General features: G+C 40.9%; 1 long non-coding RNA gene across 1 annotated transcript in view; it reads right to left on the bottom strand.

The window, feature by feature from the left end:
• Positions 1-13,600, bottom strand: part of LOC136882233 (uncharacterized) — a 40,930-nt gene that overhangs the window by 13,667 nt on the left and 13,663 nt on the right. Inside the window, exon 2 of the long non-coding RNA XR_010861121.2 lies at positions 9,715-9,920. This is a non-coding gene — a long non-coding RNA (uncharacterized lncRNA). The remainder of the gene's footprint in view (positions 1-9,714; positions 9,921-13,600) is intronic.

Below are 13,600 nucleotides of genomic sequence, written 5' to 3'. Positions count from 1 at the left end.
CTCTCCTTACATAACTAAACGCTACATTAGCGACTTATAAAATTGTAAATTTGGAGCTTGAAGAACTTTTTAAGTATCTATTCTCAGATTTTTTTATTCGGGTGCCAAAATTTGTCATTGTACCTGATTCCATGTTCTTTCACAAAGTGAAGAATTTTGTTAACAAGTTGATTTTCTGAAAAGAAATATAACCTTTATTTCAAAGTTTTCAAAGAATCTTTGACTTTCGTAGATAGACCCATTCAGCCCGCACCTTCCTTCACCTTTCTGCATTCCACAGATAACCCCGGAACAAATACGAATAACAATGGCTGAAATCACCAGACTAGTGGAAGCGAAGTGGGAAACGTTGAGGTAGCTGTGCTAGAAAATATGTACTGTAACAGTTTTTCAAAGAGGTGTCTTCTATTAACATGTAGACATATCAGCATTGGATCATGTAACAATGACATGCTTATTTACTGAATCTCTGCAGTTATGGTCGAATGGGGTGAAATTTGATAACGTTTTACTGTTAATCACAAATGCTGCTCTGTATGTGAAGGCCCCTCTGAGGTTCAACTTGTACAGTGCAGGTTTTACAAAGTCTGTAAGCAGATACATATATTGAAATAAATGTCAACTTCAGGATACAGTTTTTTTTTTTCTGAAAGCACCAATAAGAATTGATTTGTTCAGAGCAAAGATCCAGATCTTGCACTTCCACCTAGACCCATTGTTACTTGTTGGGGGACAAGGTTAGAAGCAGTATTCAAACAATTTTGAAACTTTTAAATCAGTGATACATGAACTAAAATACTAACAATGACGCTTCAGCAATCAAAAATCCCCTGTGGGTGCAGGACGCATACTACGAATACACCCACGATATCCTGTACCTGTCTTTAAGAGGCGACCAAGGGAGGATGGAATTAGAACCACGAAACTACTTGAGACTAGTACCATTACATGAACACAATCTTCCTTGTGATTAGTACCACTGTGTGCATTCCACTGAGGCGTGGAAGCATGTGCTCTGCTGCAGAGACTTTAGTCTAGCGGGAATAGGTGCCGAGCGCTCCACTTTAATGGATTGGTTCCATGTGCTCAAAATGTGCCTGTGTTACGTATGATTAGTATGAGAGGCCGATGACCTGGATTTTTTACCCCTTTGGATAACGAGCATCATCTCAAAATAAGGCACTGTGAATCCAATCAACTGTTTTGGATTCATGGTCATTTTTGATCATTCGTTTAAGATTCTAGTCAGTGAATACATTCTGAAGTTTTAATTATGCTTTCATTTCATTACACCTCAAAATTAGAGGCCAATGACCTAGCTGTTAGGCACCTTTAAACAATCACCACCTGAAATTCTATTGGACTTAAGACAGTACATTAAAAGATTAATTATGTATCTGCAAATATGAGTCCTTTTTGTCTTTTTGAATTACAAACATTAACCAACTTGTTAACGAACACAGTGAGATGCATGACAATGAGGAAGAAAATTCACTTAAGAGGTCCTAAAGTGGAAGCTATTAAACAGAAACTTAGAGCGTGAAAATTATGGATTCCACTATGTGTACGATTGCCAAAGTTTTTGAAGGGCAAAAAAACATTGACGAAATTGAAATACCGAGTGCCAGTGACAATCCTTTAATGAAATATGCAAGACTTGTCTTCTTGTGATGTTGAAAGGTCCTTTTCCCAGTATCGTGCATTGTTCCTAAACAACTAACATCGGTTTGTGATGCAAATCTTGGAAAAAGTTTTCATACTCTATTGCAATAGAGAGCTCTTTTAATCTGCCGCTGCCTCAACTTGATTTGATGAGTGGTGCTTTTAACTTAAGTGTTTACAAATTTGCAATATTGACACAAAATGAGGGGTGACTGCTAAAAACTATCATAGTCCAGTGTTGGTCAAAAATGAGTAGTGCCATCTTGTAGCTTAATTTAGACAATACATACAATATGATTCTATGATACAGTTTGCCCCAGTTTGTCCTCTTGAATTCCAAATTTATCTTCATATTGTGATCTTTCCTACTTTTATAAACGCCACTCAAACTTATTCGTCTACTAATGTCATTCCAAGCCATCTCTCCGCTGACAGCTCGGAACATACCACTTAGTCCAGCAGCTCTTCTTTCTCTCAATTCTTCCCAACCAAAACTTTGCAACATTTTTTAACGCCACTCTTGTCGGAAATCGCCCAGAACAAATCGAGCTGCTTTTCTTTGGATTTTTTCCAATTCTTGAATCAAGTAATCCTGGTGAGGGTTCCATACACTGGAACCATACTCTAGTTGGGGTCTTACCAGAGACATATACCCTCTCCTTTACATCCTTCCTGCAACCCCTAAACACCCTCATAACCATGTGCAGAGATCTGTACCCTTTACAATCCCATTTATGTAATTACCCCAATGAAGGTCTTTCCTTATATTAACACCTAGATACTTACAATGATCCCAACAGGAACTTTCACCCCATCAACGCAGTAATTAAAACTGAGGACTTTTTCTATTTGTGAAACTCATAACCTGACTTAACCCCGTTTATCAACATACCATTGCCTGCTGTCCATCTCACAACATTATCGAGGTCACGTTGCAGTTGCTCAGAATCTTTTAAATTATTTATTACTCTATACAGAATAACATCATCCGCAAAAAGCCTTACCTCCGATTCCACTCCTTTACTCATATCATTTATATATATAAGAAAACAAAGGTCCGATAATACTGCCTTGAGGAATTCCCCTCTTAATTATTACAGGGTCAGATAAAGCTTCACCTACTCATTCTCAGATCTATTTTCTAGAAATATAGCAACCCATTCAGTCACTTGTCTAGTCCAATTGTACTCATTTTTGCCAGTAGTCTCCCATGATCCACCCTATCAAATGCTTTAGACAGGTCAATCGCGATACAGTCCATTTGACCCCCAGAATCCATGATATCTGCTGTATCTTGCTGGAATCCTACAAGTTGAGCTTCAGTGGAATAACCTTTCCTAAAACCAAACTGCCTTCTATCGAACCAGTTATTAATTTCACAAACATGTCTAATATAATCAGAAAGAATGCCTTCCCAAATCTTACATGCAACGCATGTCAAACTTACTGACCTGTAATTTTCAGCTTTATGTCTATCACCCTTTCCTTTATACACAGGGGCTACAATAGCAACTCTCCATTCATCTGGTATAGCTCCTCCGACCAAACAATCAAATAAGTACCTCAGATATGGTACTATATGCCAACCCATTGTCTTTAGTATATCTCCAGAAATCTGATCAATTCCAGCCGATTTTCTAGTTTTCAACTTTTGTATCTTATTGTAAATTTCATTGTTATCATATGTAAATTTTAATACTTCATTGGCCTTAGTCTCCTCCTCTACCTTGACATCTTCCTTGTAACCAACAATCTTTACATACTGCTGACTGAATACTTCTGTAGCAATTGAGGCTTTCACGGCCGGCGTTACAATTCATGTCAGCGCTTTCCGGGCTTGTAGGCCGTGGTCCAGGAGCGAGTGAATGTCCCGACGTTTCACCAAAGACTGCGTTCGGCATTGTCAAGGGTTCCGACTGACTTCGATAGCAGCGAAGCTCTCAGTGGAATGAAGTGCTGTTGTAATTCCACCTACTTATATAGTGCAGGATACGGTACGCTGCTCGCCTATTGGCCGCTATGGTGAGGGGCGGTCGCTGATTGGCTGTTCTTCGGCCAATGGTTGAAGCGGTAGGGAGCCCGATGTACACTGACCTGCCTTGGCGGAGACAGGCAGGCGATCACCCGTTGCTTTCTTCCGGTCTGCCGCGGCTATCGTGTCCTTCAGGGTTGGAGCTTTCAAGACAGGAAACCAGGCTTTGTTTACCCGTTCAGATTCCTCCTTACGGTTGAAGCTGTTGGTATGCTTTAGGATTTCAATGGCTTCCCTCTGTAGCCGGGCGTGATAAGACACAGTAGTTGACAGTACTTCGGTGTTGTTGTACTGTATGTCATGGCCTGCTAGCAGCGAGTGTTCAGCGAATGATGATCTATCTGTCTGTCCCAGCCGGCTATGTCTGTTATGCTCCTTCAGTCGTGTGGCGATGCTGCGTTTGGTAGTCCCTATGTATACCTGGCCGCAGCTGCACGGGATCTTGTAGACACCTGGTGTGGAGAGAGGATGGCGCTTGTCTTTGGCAGACCTAAGCAGGTCCTGGATTTTCTTCGTCGGCCTGTATATGGTTTTAACCCCATGGGACTCCAGTAGCCTCCCTATTCTGTCAGTTACTTTCTCGATATACGGCAGAAAGGCTCTAGCTGCCGTCCACTCCTCTTCTTTTTTCTTGGTTGTTGGACGTCTGGGATGGAGTGCTCGCTGAATATCTTTAGGGCTGTACCCGTTAGTGAGTAGGGCCCTGTTGAGGTGGCTGATTTCTTCGTTTAAGTGCTGAGGTTGACAAATTCTCGTAGCACGGTCGGCTAGCGTCTTAATCACTCCGTATTTTTGTCGTGGGTGGTGGTTGGACGTCTTCTGAAGATAGCGGTCTGTGTGGGTCGGCTTGCGGTATACTGTGTGTCCCAAGTTTAAATCGGAAGTCTTCATTACCAGAACATCGAGGAAAGGGAGCTTTCCCTCGTTTTCTGTCTCCATCGAGGAAAGGGAGCTTTCCTCGATGTTCTGGTAATGAAGACTTCCGATTTAAACTTGGGACACACAGTATACCGCAAGCCGACCCACACAGACCGCTATCTTCAGAAGACGTCCAACCACCACCCACGACAAAAATACGGAGTGATTAAGACGCTAGCCGACCGTGCTAAGAGAATTTGTCAACCTCAGCACTTAAACGAAGAAATCAGCCACCTCAACAGGGCCCTACTCACTAACGGGTACAGCCCTAAAGATATTCAGCGAGCACTCCATCCCAGACGTCCAACAACCAAGAAAAAAGAAGAGGAGCGGACGGCAGCTAGAGCCTTTCTGCCGTATATCGAGAAAGTAACTGACAGAATAGGGAGGCTACTGGAGTCCCATGGGGTTAAAACCATATACAGGCCGACGAAGAAAATCCAGGACCTGCTTAGGTCTGCCAAAGACAAGCGCCATCCTCTCTCCACACCAGGTGTCTACAAGATCCCGTGCAGCTGCGGCCAGGTATACATAGGGACTACCAAACGCAGCATCGCCACACGACTGAAGGAGCATAACAGACATAGCCGGCTGGGACAGACAGATAGATCATCATTCGCTGAACACTCGCTGCTAGCAGGCCATGACATACAACAACACCGAAGTACTGTCAACTACTGTGTCTTATCACGCCCGGCTACAGAGGGAAGCCATTGAAATCCTAAAGCATACCAACAGCTTCAACCGTAAGGAGGAATCTGAACGGGTAAACAAAGCCTGGTTTCCTGTCTTGAAAGCTCCAACCCTGAAGGACACGATAGCCGCGGCAGACCGGAAGAAAGCAACGGGTGATCGCCTGCCTGTCTCCGCCAAGGCAGGTCAGTGTACATCGGGCTCCCTACCGCTTCAACCATTGGCCGAAGAACAGCCAATCAGCGACCGCCCCTCACCATAGCGGCCAATAGGCGAGCAGCGTACCGTATCCTGCACTATATAAGTAGGTGGAATTACAACAGCACTTCATTCCACTGAGAGCTTCGCTGCTATCGAAGTCAGTCGGAACCCTTGACAATGCCGAACGCAGTCTTCGGTGAAACGTCGGGACATTCACTCGCTCCTGGACCACGGCCTACAAGCCCGGAAAGCGCTGACATGAATTGAATACTTCTGCCTTCTGAAGATCCTCACATACACACTCCCCTTGTTCATTAATGGTTCCTGGAATGTCCTGTGCTTCTCCACACCACTATTACAGCTGTTCAGTTCACACAGAACTGAACCTACGTACATAGTTCACGAGAACAGTCTCGATAGTGTAAAAGTTGTGTTCCCAATACGCAGACATTCGTATATGGAGGATGATCAAGATCTGAAGACAGTCCTACATTTGTGATCAATATTTCAAATAAATAAGTGTTTGTTCCATAAGGACTGTATGCATTTTTCTGGTGTACTCTGGTTTCATGCATAACTAGCATGGGTTGATGAAAACATTGAATGAGTAAAAACCTAGGGATACCTTGAATGTCTTCTAAATTCTCAATGGGAGTTCTCACAAGAAGTCTGTGGTAGAATCAAACAAGCTCAGAACACTTTCAACGGATTGAAGAAGTTATTGGCCAATAAACACCTCAGCAATAGGCTCAGGCTTCACATGTGATATGTTTTCAACACTTTTCTATGATATGGATAGACAGACACTCACTCCAAACTTGTGCAAATGCTTCGTATCTCATGGATGGAAAAGGTTACAAATGCTTTCATTTTGAAGAATATGGGACCACAGACAAGTTCTGCTGACAATTAAGAAGTGGAAGTTGGACACATCATGCATGGCAAGAATTATTAACTTTTGCAACCTGTTCTGCAAGAGAAAGTAAGGGGTTATTCTAAATGATTGTCGGGGTTTCGTGATTTTTTTTTCGAAAACGTGGAAAACGTACCATTTTTATTGTTGCATTAATGGTCAGACAAACTCAAAGTTTTGCTTTGCATCAACTGTAGTACATAAGTTACCACAAGATGTCAGTAATAGCAGTGTTTAACAAAATGGTGGTTAGTGATAAGGAGAAAGCTTTTTGTACTCTTGAATTTCATCAACACCGATCCATTACCAGAGTCCAGCGCCATTTTCGGACAAAATACGGGAAGGAGCCTCTTTCCAACAACTCTATTCGGAGATGGTATGCACAATTTGTGGATACAGGTTGTTTGTGCAAAGGGAAAAACAGTGGGCGTCCCGCTGTGTCAGAAGTGGATGTGAATCGAATTAGGGGCGTTTATCTCCGTAGTCCTAAGAAATCAACAAGGAGATGTAGCAGGGAACTGCAAGTTCCTCAAACCACAGTATGGCGTGTGTTACGAATGCGCCTAAAGGTAAAAACCATATCGCCTACAATTGCGTCAAGAACTCCCACAAAGATGGATGGGACGGAAAGTGATCTGAAGCTCTCACCCTTTCCACCACGTTCACCAGATCTTGCACCATGAGATTTCTTCCTGTGGGGATATGTTAAAGATCATGTTTTGTTCCTCCTCTACCGGTGGATATTCAGGAAGTGAAGCAGTGCATCCAAGCCGCCTTCGAAAGCATCACCGCTGCTATGTTGACTCGTGTGTGGGAAGAGATGGACTATCAAGTAGATGTGTGTAGAGTGACAAGGTGCACATATCGAGCATTTGTATTGTATGTCAAAATAACTTTACGAGTTACAGTACACAATAAAACAAGATTCATATTCCTGCGTCAATTGCACTGTGAGTTATGAGTTTTTGTAACCCCGACAATCATTTTGAATAACCCTGTAGATTGCACATACAATCATGGCAGTTTGGTTGCATAACACGCGAGACTGGTACGAACAAGATACACACTATTTCATGTGGCAAACAAAGAATCTGTAATCTCTAGGATGACCGCCAACCTTTGCTGAATGAAGAAGGCAACAAAAGATACAGTGTACATCATTTGACATACTGTATATGTACATTATTGTAACCTTACACCGAGAAACCAGATGACTGGAGAGATTTGCTTAGAAGCAGCAGAACAAAACCTTCGGCTTTCAAAGTAGTAAACTGTGGTAATGGACTCCACTTTCATAGCTGGACAGAGTTTTTGTCACAGTTGTACAAACCAAAATGTGCTATGCAAACAAGAGCAGTCAGAATAGTGAAAATAGACTAACATCAGGCAATTTTTATTTTACATGAATGGACTTATTTTGGAAGTTTCAATTAAGTTTGTGGTTCCAAAGAAGAAAAACAGAACAAAAACCGCAGGTCCTACATAACTAAAAAGGTTGTACAATGGACCATTGCTTAAAAAAAAAAAAAAAAAATCAGCAAAGTTAGAGGACTTGTTACACCTAAAACATTTTGGTTAACCCCAATGTGGAGGCGTTCTACCAAGCATTAATTCTAGACTATATTCTGAGTGAAGATGAAAGTGACAGTTTGCAGAAGATGCCTGACTGGCAAGAAAGATCAATGTCCTGTATTTTCCCTAATAATTATAGTATTTTTCATTTCACTGTACCTCATGTGTAATTAAAAAATTTAGCCCACCTGGTGGCCGTGATCATTAGAGTCTAAACGGTCTGACACCATGGCGAGCCAGTTTGAGTCCTCTTCATAGAAAAAAATGTTCACCGTCAGAATGTTGCCCGGCAGGGTAGGAGGGGTTATAAGCTATAAATTTCATTTTTGTTCTGTATTGAAGTGCAATTATAAGTAAACTGACCTTAATACAATATATGAAGTAAATGATATTACATTCTTGGGACTAGTTCCAGCCACTTGGTGGTCATCTTCAGCCAAATATAATTAAACAGATTATGTGATAACTAAAACATACGTATACCAGACAAAGAATGTTGCATGAATAATTATAATATTAAAAAACATAATAAAAATTATGGTTATGTCATAATATGATGTCTTTAAGCTGACTTAGGACCTCAGGCATAAAAATAAATGTGGAAATGATAGCCAGAATTAGGAATGAATAAACATACAAAAAATAAATTAAAAAGGAGAAAAATTATTTATGAAACTCTCCTTTAATGTCTGATGTAGAACAAGCAATGACTTGCTGGAGGAAGTAGGCAAGCCATGCAAACAAAAAAAGTGGATAGGAAGACTAGCAGAGGAGGTGAAGAAGGGAGGGGGGAGGTAAGAGGAGGTAAAGAAGGGAGGGAAGAGGAGGTAAAGAAGGGAGGGGGGAGGGAAGAGGAGGTAAAGAAGGGAGGGGTGGGGAAGGGATGAGGAGGTGAGGGTTGGGAGGGGAGAAGGAGAGAAGGGGTTTCTAAGGTGGGGCTGAAGGATGCAGAAAGAAAGACCTACTTTCAGGGGGATTTAAAGAGATTATAAATTAAGAATTCTTTTTATCCGAGACATGATTGCTAAAGATAGGAATAAAAAGGTCAAATTGTTTTATTTCTCTGAAATTTTTAATTATAAATGGAACAATATTTATAAAATTTGAATATTTGAAGGGTGGTGGCTAAAATTGACCAGTCACATTTTTCTAATTTTCTAGAATTAGAATTTTAAGGATCTAGATCTCCTGATTTTAATCCCTGTATGGAATGCTGAAAGGAAAGTATGTGGAAACCCCTCGCACAAGAGAACATCACAAGTGCTGAGATTCGCCAAGTGTCTGCAGCAAACCTGTTTATGAGGAGTCTGGCATGTTCAACAGGTAAGGGGCAACATTTTGAACATGAACTGTAATGCCAGGTAGATTTTAGAATAATAGTTTCACTAGAAATAACTTTATAAATGTGAATTGTCGCAATGTAGTGGGCAGTAAAGCCGCTCGTACCGGCTAGTGACCGAGTGTCATTGCACCAGCCGTGCTCTGCTCCAAGTGGTGCTGTAACCAAAGCTTAAAAAAGACCCAGTAGTTTAATACAGAGAATATATGGCCATGAGTAAATTTAATGTGCAGGTAACAGATGCTTACACTCCTAACCCCCATTCTGTCATTAAAACAAGAACAAACTAGTTTATGTATGATATATTAAAAACAAACTGGAAGAAACTATCCGAGGCCTTAAAAGTAAAGAGCTACTTCTAAAAATCAAAATGGAGTAACAGACCTGTTTCTGTACAGAGGAATGATTTCCCATCGTAACTTGTTGCAAGTAACATGTGAACAGCACAGAAAACTTGAAGCTACGGTGATCGAGCTTGTGGAGTACGGGTGGAAAGTGCTGACGCCACTGCCTCTTCCAGTCTTCTCCGACCTGCTTGTTCTACCAGAAATGGACAGAGCTGAACATTCCAACTTCAATGTCCAGCTTACCTAGAAAATACAAGAAACAACCAATCAGTCATACCTACAAAGCTGACTCAAGAATACATGACATGCAATAATAAGAAACTCTTCTCCCATAAGAAAATTATCTAACTTCTAACAAAGTATGAGAAAAATTGTTCCAAAGAAAGGCTATTAAACTATAATCCTCAGGCCAGTATACTATCTAAAGAGTAGAGTCTGCATTTCATTCCACAAAATTAGGAAAAAACCCATAAAACAAGATCAGCAAATTCTTGATCTCCACTAAGTCCCAACTAGAAATTCTCCAGAACTGCATTTTCTGTTTAATGTATCTACTAACTGAGCTACATTCTGTTCAGTACCAGACAAACTTATCTCTAACAAGGGAAGGACTCGAACCAGGAAATTGCGGATCTTGCATAAATTTTGCACATATGTTAAATGAGCCAAGATCTACACAATAGCCAAAACATGTTTAGGAAATTAATTAATGCAAACTACAGAAAACAGTTTGCATGTATGAATTGGCACACTTCGCTACGCAGGACTGCAGTGCATGCTGGGTTCACTCACCGAGGGACCGCGCCACTGATCCCTTCTATTCCATAAGTAACTGCGTAGCAAGTCATGAAAATGATTTAACGGCATTAAGAGAAATAATGTAATTCCTGCATTGATCCTGAGTCAATAAAGGCAATAGAATATCATTGTTATAGTGAAACAAAGGATAATCAGTATAACAAAGGATGATACACATGGAATCAGATTACTCCTTATAGGTTTTTGCAACAATGATACTCGTTGCAAACATGTTGAAAGCACACAGCAGTTCACCAACCTCCCCAACGAAGCAAGGAAAAGGGCTTAATATCACATATTCCATTTTTTTTTTCTTCCAACGCAAGAATAACTTCGACCGAGCTCGATAGCTGCAGTCGCTTAAGTGCGGCCAGTATCCAGGAATCGGGAGATAGTGGGTTCGAGCCCCACTGTCGGCAGCCCTGAAGATGGTTTTCTGTGGTTTCCCATTTTCACACCAGGCAAATGCTGGGGCTGTACCTTAAGGCCATGGCCGCTTCCTTCCAATTCCTAGGCCTTCCCTACCCCATCGTCGCCATAAGACATATGTGTCGGTGCGACGTAAAGCAAATAGGAAAAAAAAAAAAAGAATAACTTTGTCTATGTTGATTTCCATTATATACAAACAACCACAGGTCCCAACAACGACTATAAGCATATGTCAGGGTGGCCTCAAATCAGCTGTTGGACAGCGAGAATTGTGGGTAGGGTATAGAGTAGCGGTCTGTCTAGCCGAGCACGCTGATTCAAACATACAAACTTATCTACATTTCACTATTTTGCGATTAGAAACAGTACTGAGGAAGTGCAAGAATGGTAAAGCAGCTTTTTTGGATGATATGCATTGAACAAATTAAGAACATTAGTCCTGTAACAATTACATGGCTAACCGAGTTAATGAACAATTGTGTTCAGTCCTGTAAACTCCCAAAAATATGGGGGAAAGCTAGAGTCGTTGCTGGTCGTAAACCAGACAAAGATCGGGACGATCCTTTATCGATCTATATCCTTGTTATGGTATGTCTAAGGTGCTAGAAAGACACTTCACCAACTAACGGGAGTACTAGAGCCACTCCTTATATCTCAGCAAGCTGGAGTTAGGACGGGGAAAAGCTACACATCACAAGTCCCGAAACTGACAACATTTAAGACTGTTTCGAGAGAAAATAAAACACAGTGGTGATATTCATCAACTTGTTGGCAGCTTACGATACAGTCAACCACAGACTTCTCCTGCAGAAACTGTATAATATCACCAAAGATTATCAACTCACTTGCATGGTATGAGGCCTCCTTCAAAATAGATTTGTGTTGAATTTCAGAGGGGAAAGAAGTAGGTGGAGATCCCCGAAGCATGACTTACCGTGAGGAAGTGTCCTTGCACCATCCCTATTTAATGTTTACACGAATGACCAGCCTCTACCAGAAGGAATGGAAAGTTTCATATACGACCATGCTACTATTGCACAAGCTAGTTGTAGAGCGTTGAGCAAAAGCTGTCTGATGCTCTGGAAGAACGTTCTACCTGCTAAAGGGAGAATCAATTGAAACCAAATCCTAGCAAGACTAGTATGCACCTTTCATCTTAAGAACAGAAGCTTCTAGACACTCCATATCTCCTGGGAAGGAGTCTATCTTGACCAACGTGCAACACCAAAGTACTTGGGAGCGAGTTCAGATCGTGCTCTCATCTTTAAGAAGCACTGCTTCAATATCAAGCAGAAAGTGTCAGCTCGGAACAATGTGGTGCAGAAACTGATAAGTACCACATGGGGTGCATATCCAAGCACCCTGAGGACATCTTCACTAGTGCTGTTATTTTGCTGCCAAAAATACATGCCCGGTGTGGTATAGATTATGTCATACCAAACAGGTGGTTGCTCTTTAACGAGATTTGTCGAATCATCACTGGTTGCCTGCGCAAAAACTGTATTGCCTTGCTGGGGTTGCACTTTCTGACATCCGTCGGGAGATAGCAGCAAAGAATGATAAAAAAATTTGACACATCTGAATCTCACCCTCTGATCACCAGCCAGCTTGTCCATGACTGACTCCAAGGAAAAATTTTCGGGTTTGAGTTACATGCCATCATACCAATTTAGAATGTTAAACTAGTAGTATTTCCTGTAATATATTCTTTCCATGGAATTGCTCATTGTACTTGTTGGGTAATTATGTTTAACTTTACTTTATTATCACACTACCGTACTGTAAGTGATCATTGCCACGGGGATATTTCCCAATTGCGATGTATTTGTTAATAATGGTAATGATAATACGACTGGTGGACATTGGTATCAATCTTCAAGATATTTTTCATCACAGGCTCAGTTTGAAAATGTTATAATCTTTCAGACGTTTTGTATATTTGAATGTTTTTAACTGTTCCAATTTTGACTACATAATGGCTAAGGACAACCCATGTATAATTGAAACTAATTCCATTAATTAATGTCTTGATGAGAATAACAGATTTTTTTCAAATATAGTTATATTTCTCATTGAATAAATGGACCCATTTCACCTAATTTCATGTATAACAAATGTCAGTATGAATTATATAGTTTGTATCATAACACACTGCATTACTTTTAGTGCAATCTCACTATCCTAACATCCCAGAAGAACACTTCCTAACTACCCGACATTCATTTCACTTAGGTTTTTTATGTACTGACACCAATTTAGTCTTTGAAAGGCTAATTTTCATATTACTCATTACAAAAAGTTTTTAATTATATTCTTCCATGTATGAAGAAGTGATTCTTCAACAGACGATGCCACAGTATATTTACATGTAACAACCTTATGAAGGGTGGAGTAGATATCAGAGTTAAAAAGGCAATCACTCTGTTTCAAGAGTCAACAACCATTTGTCACCAACAGTTCTACTCCCTTCTAAATATTGGCAGTATAAACAGTTGCGTGATTCTCCCATGTAAAGTCAACAAGACGAACCAGTAACGGTTTCTGAAGACTTTCTGCAGAATTATGCAGAGACTACAATGGAGTATCACTTGCATGCATTCCCCAGGGCATCAAAATTAGTCTCCAGGAGTTTCTAGAATCAGTAATGAACCAAGATCTGCAATATCAGGGAATGTGCTTACTGTGGAAGAGAAAAA

This window comes from Anabrus simplex, chromosome 10 (genome assembly GCF_040414725.1).
Source record: "Anabrus simplex isolate iqAnaSimp1 chromosome 10, ASM4041472v1, whole genome shotgun sequence".
Taxonomy (NCBI): domain Eukaryota; kingdom Metazoa; phylum Arthropoda; class Insecta; order Orthoptera; family Tettigoniidae; genus Anabrus; species Anabrus simplex.
Note: the sequence above shows the minus strand (reverse complement) of the source record. Positions and strands in the feature narration are given on the sequence as shown.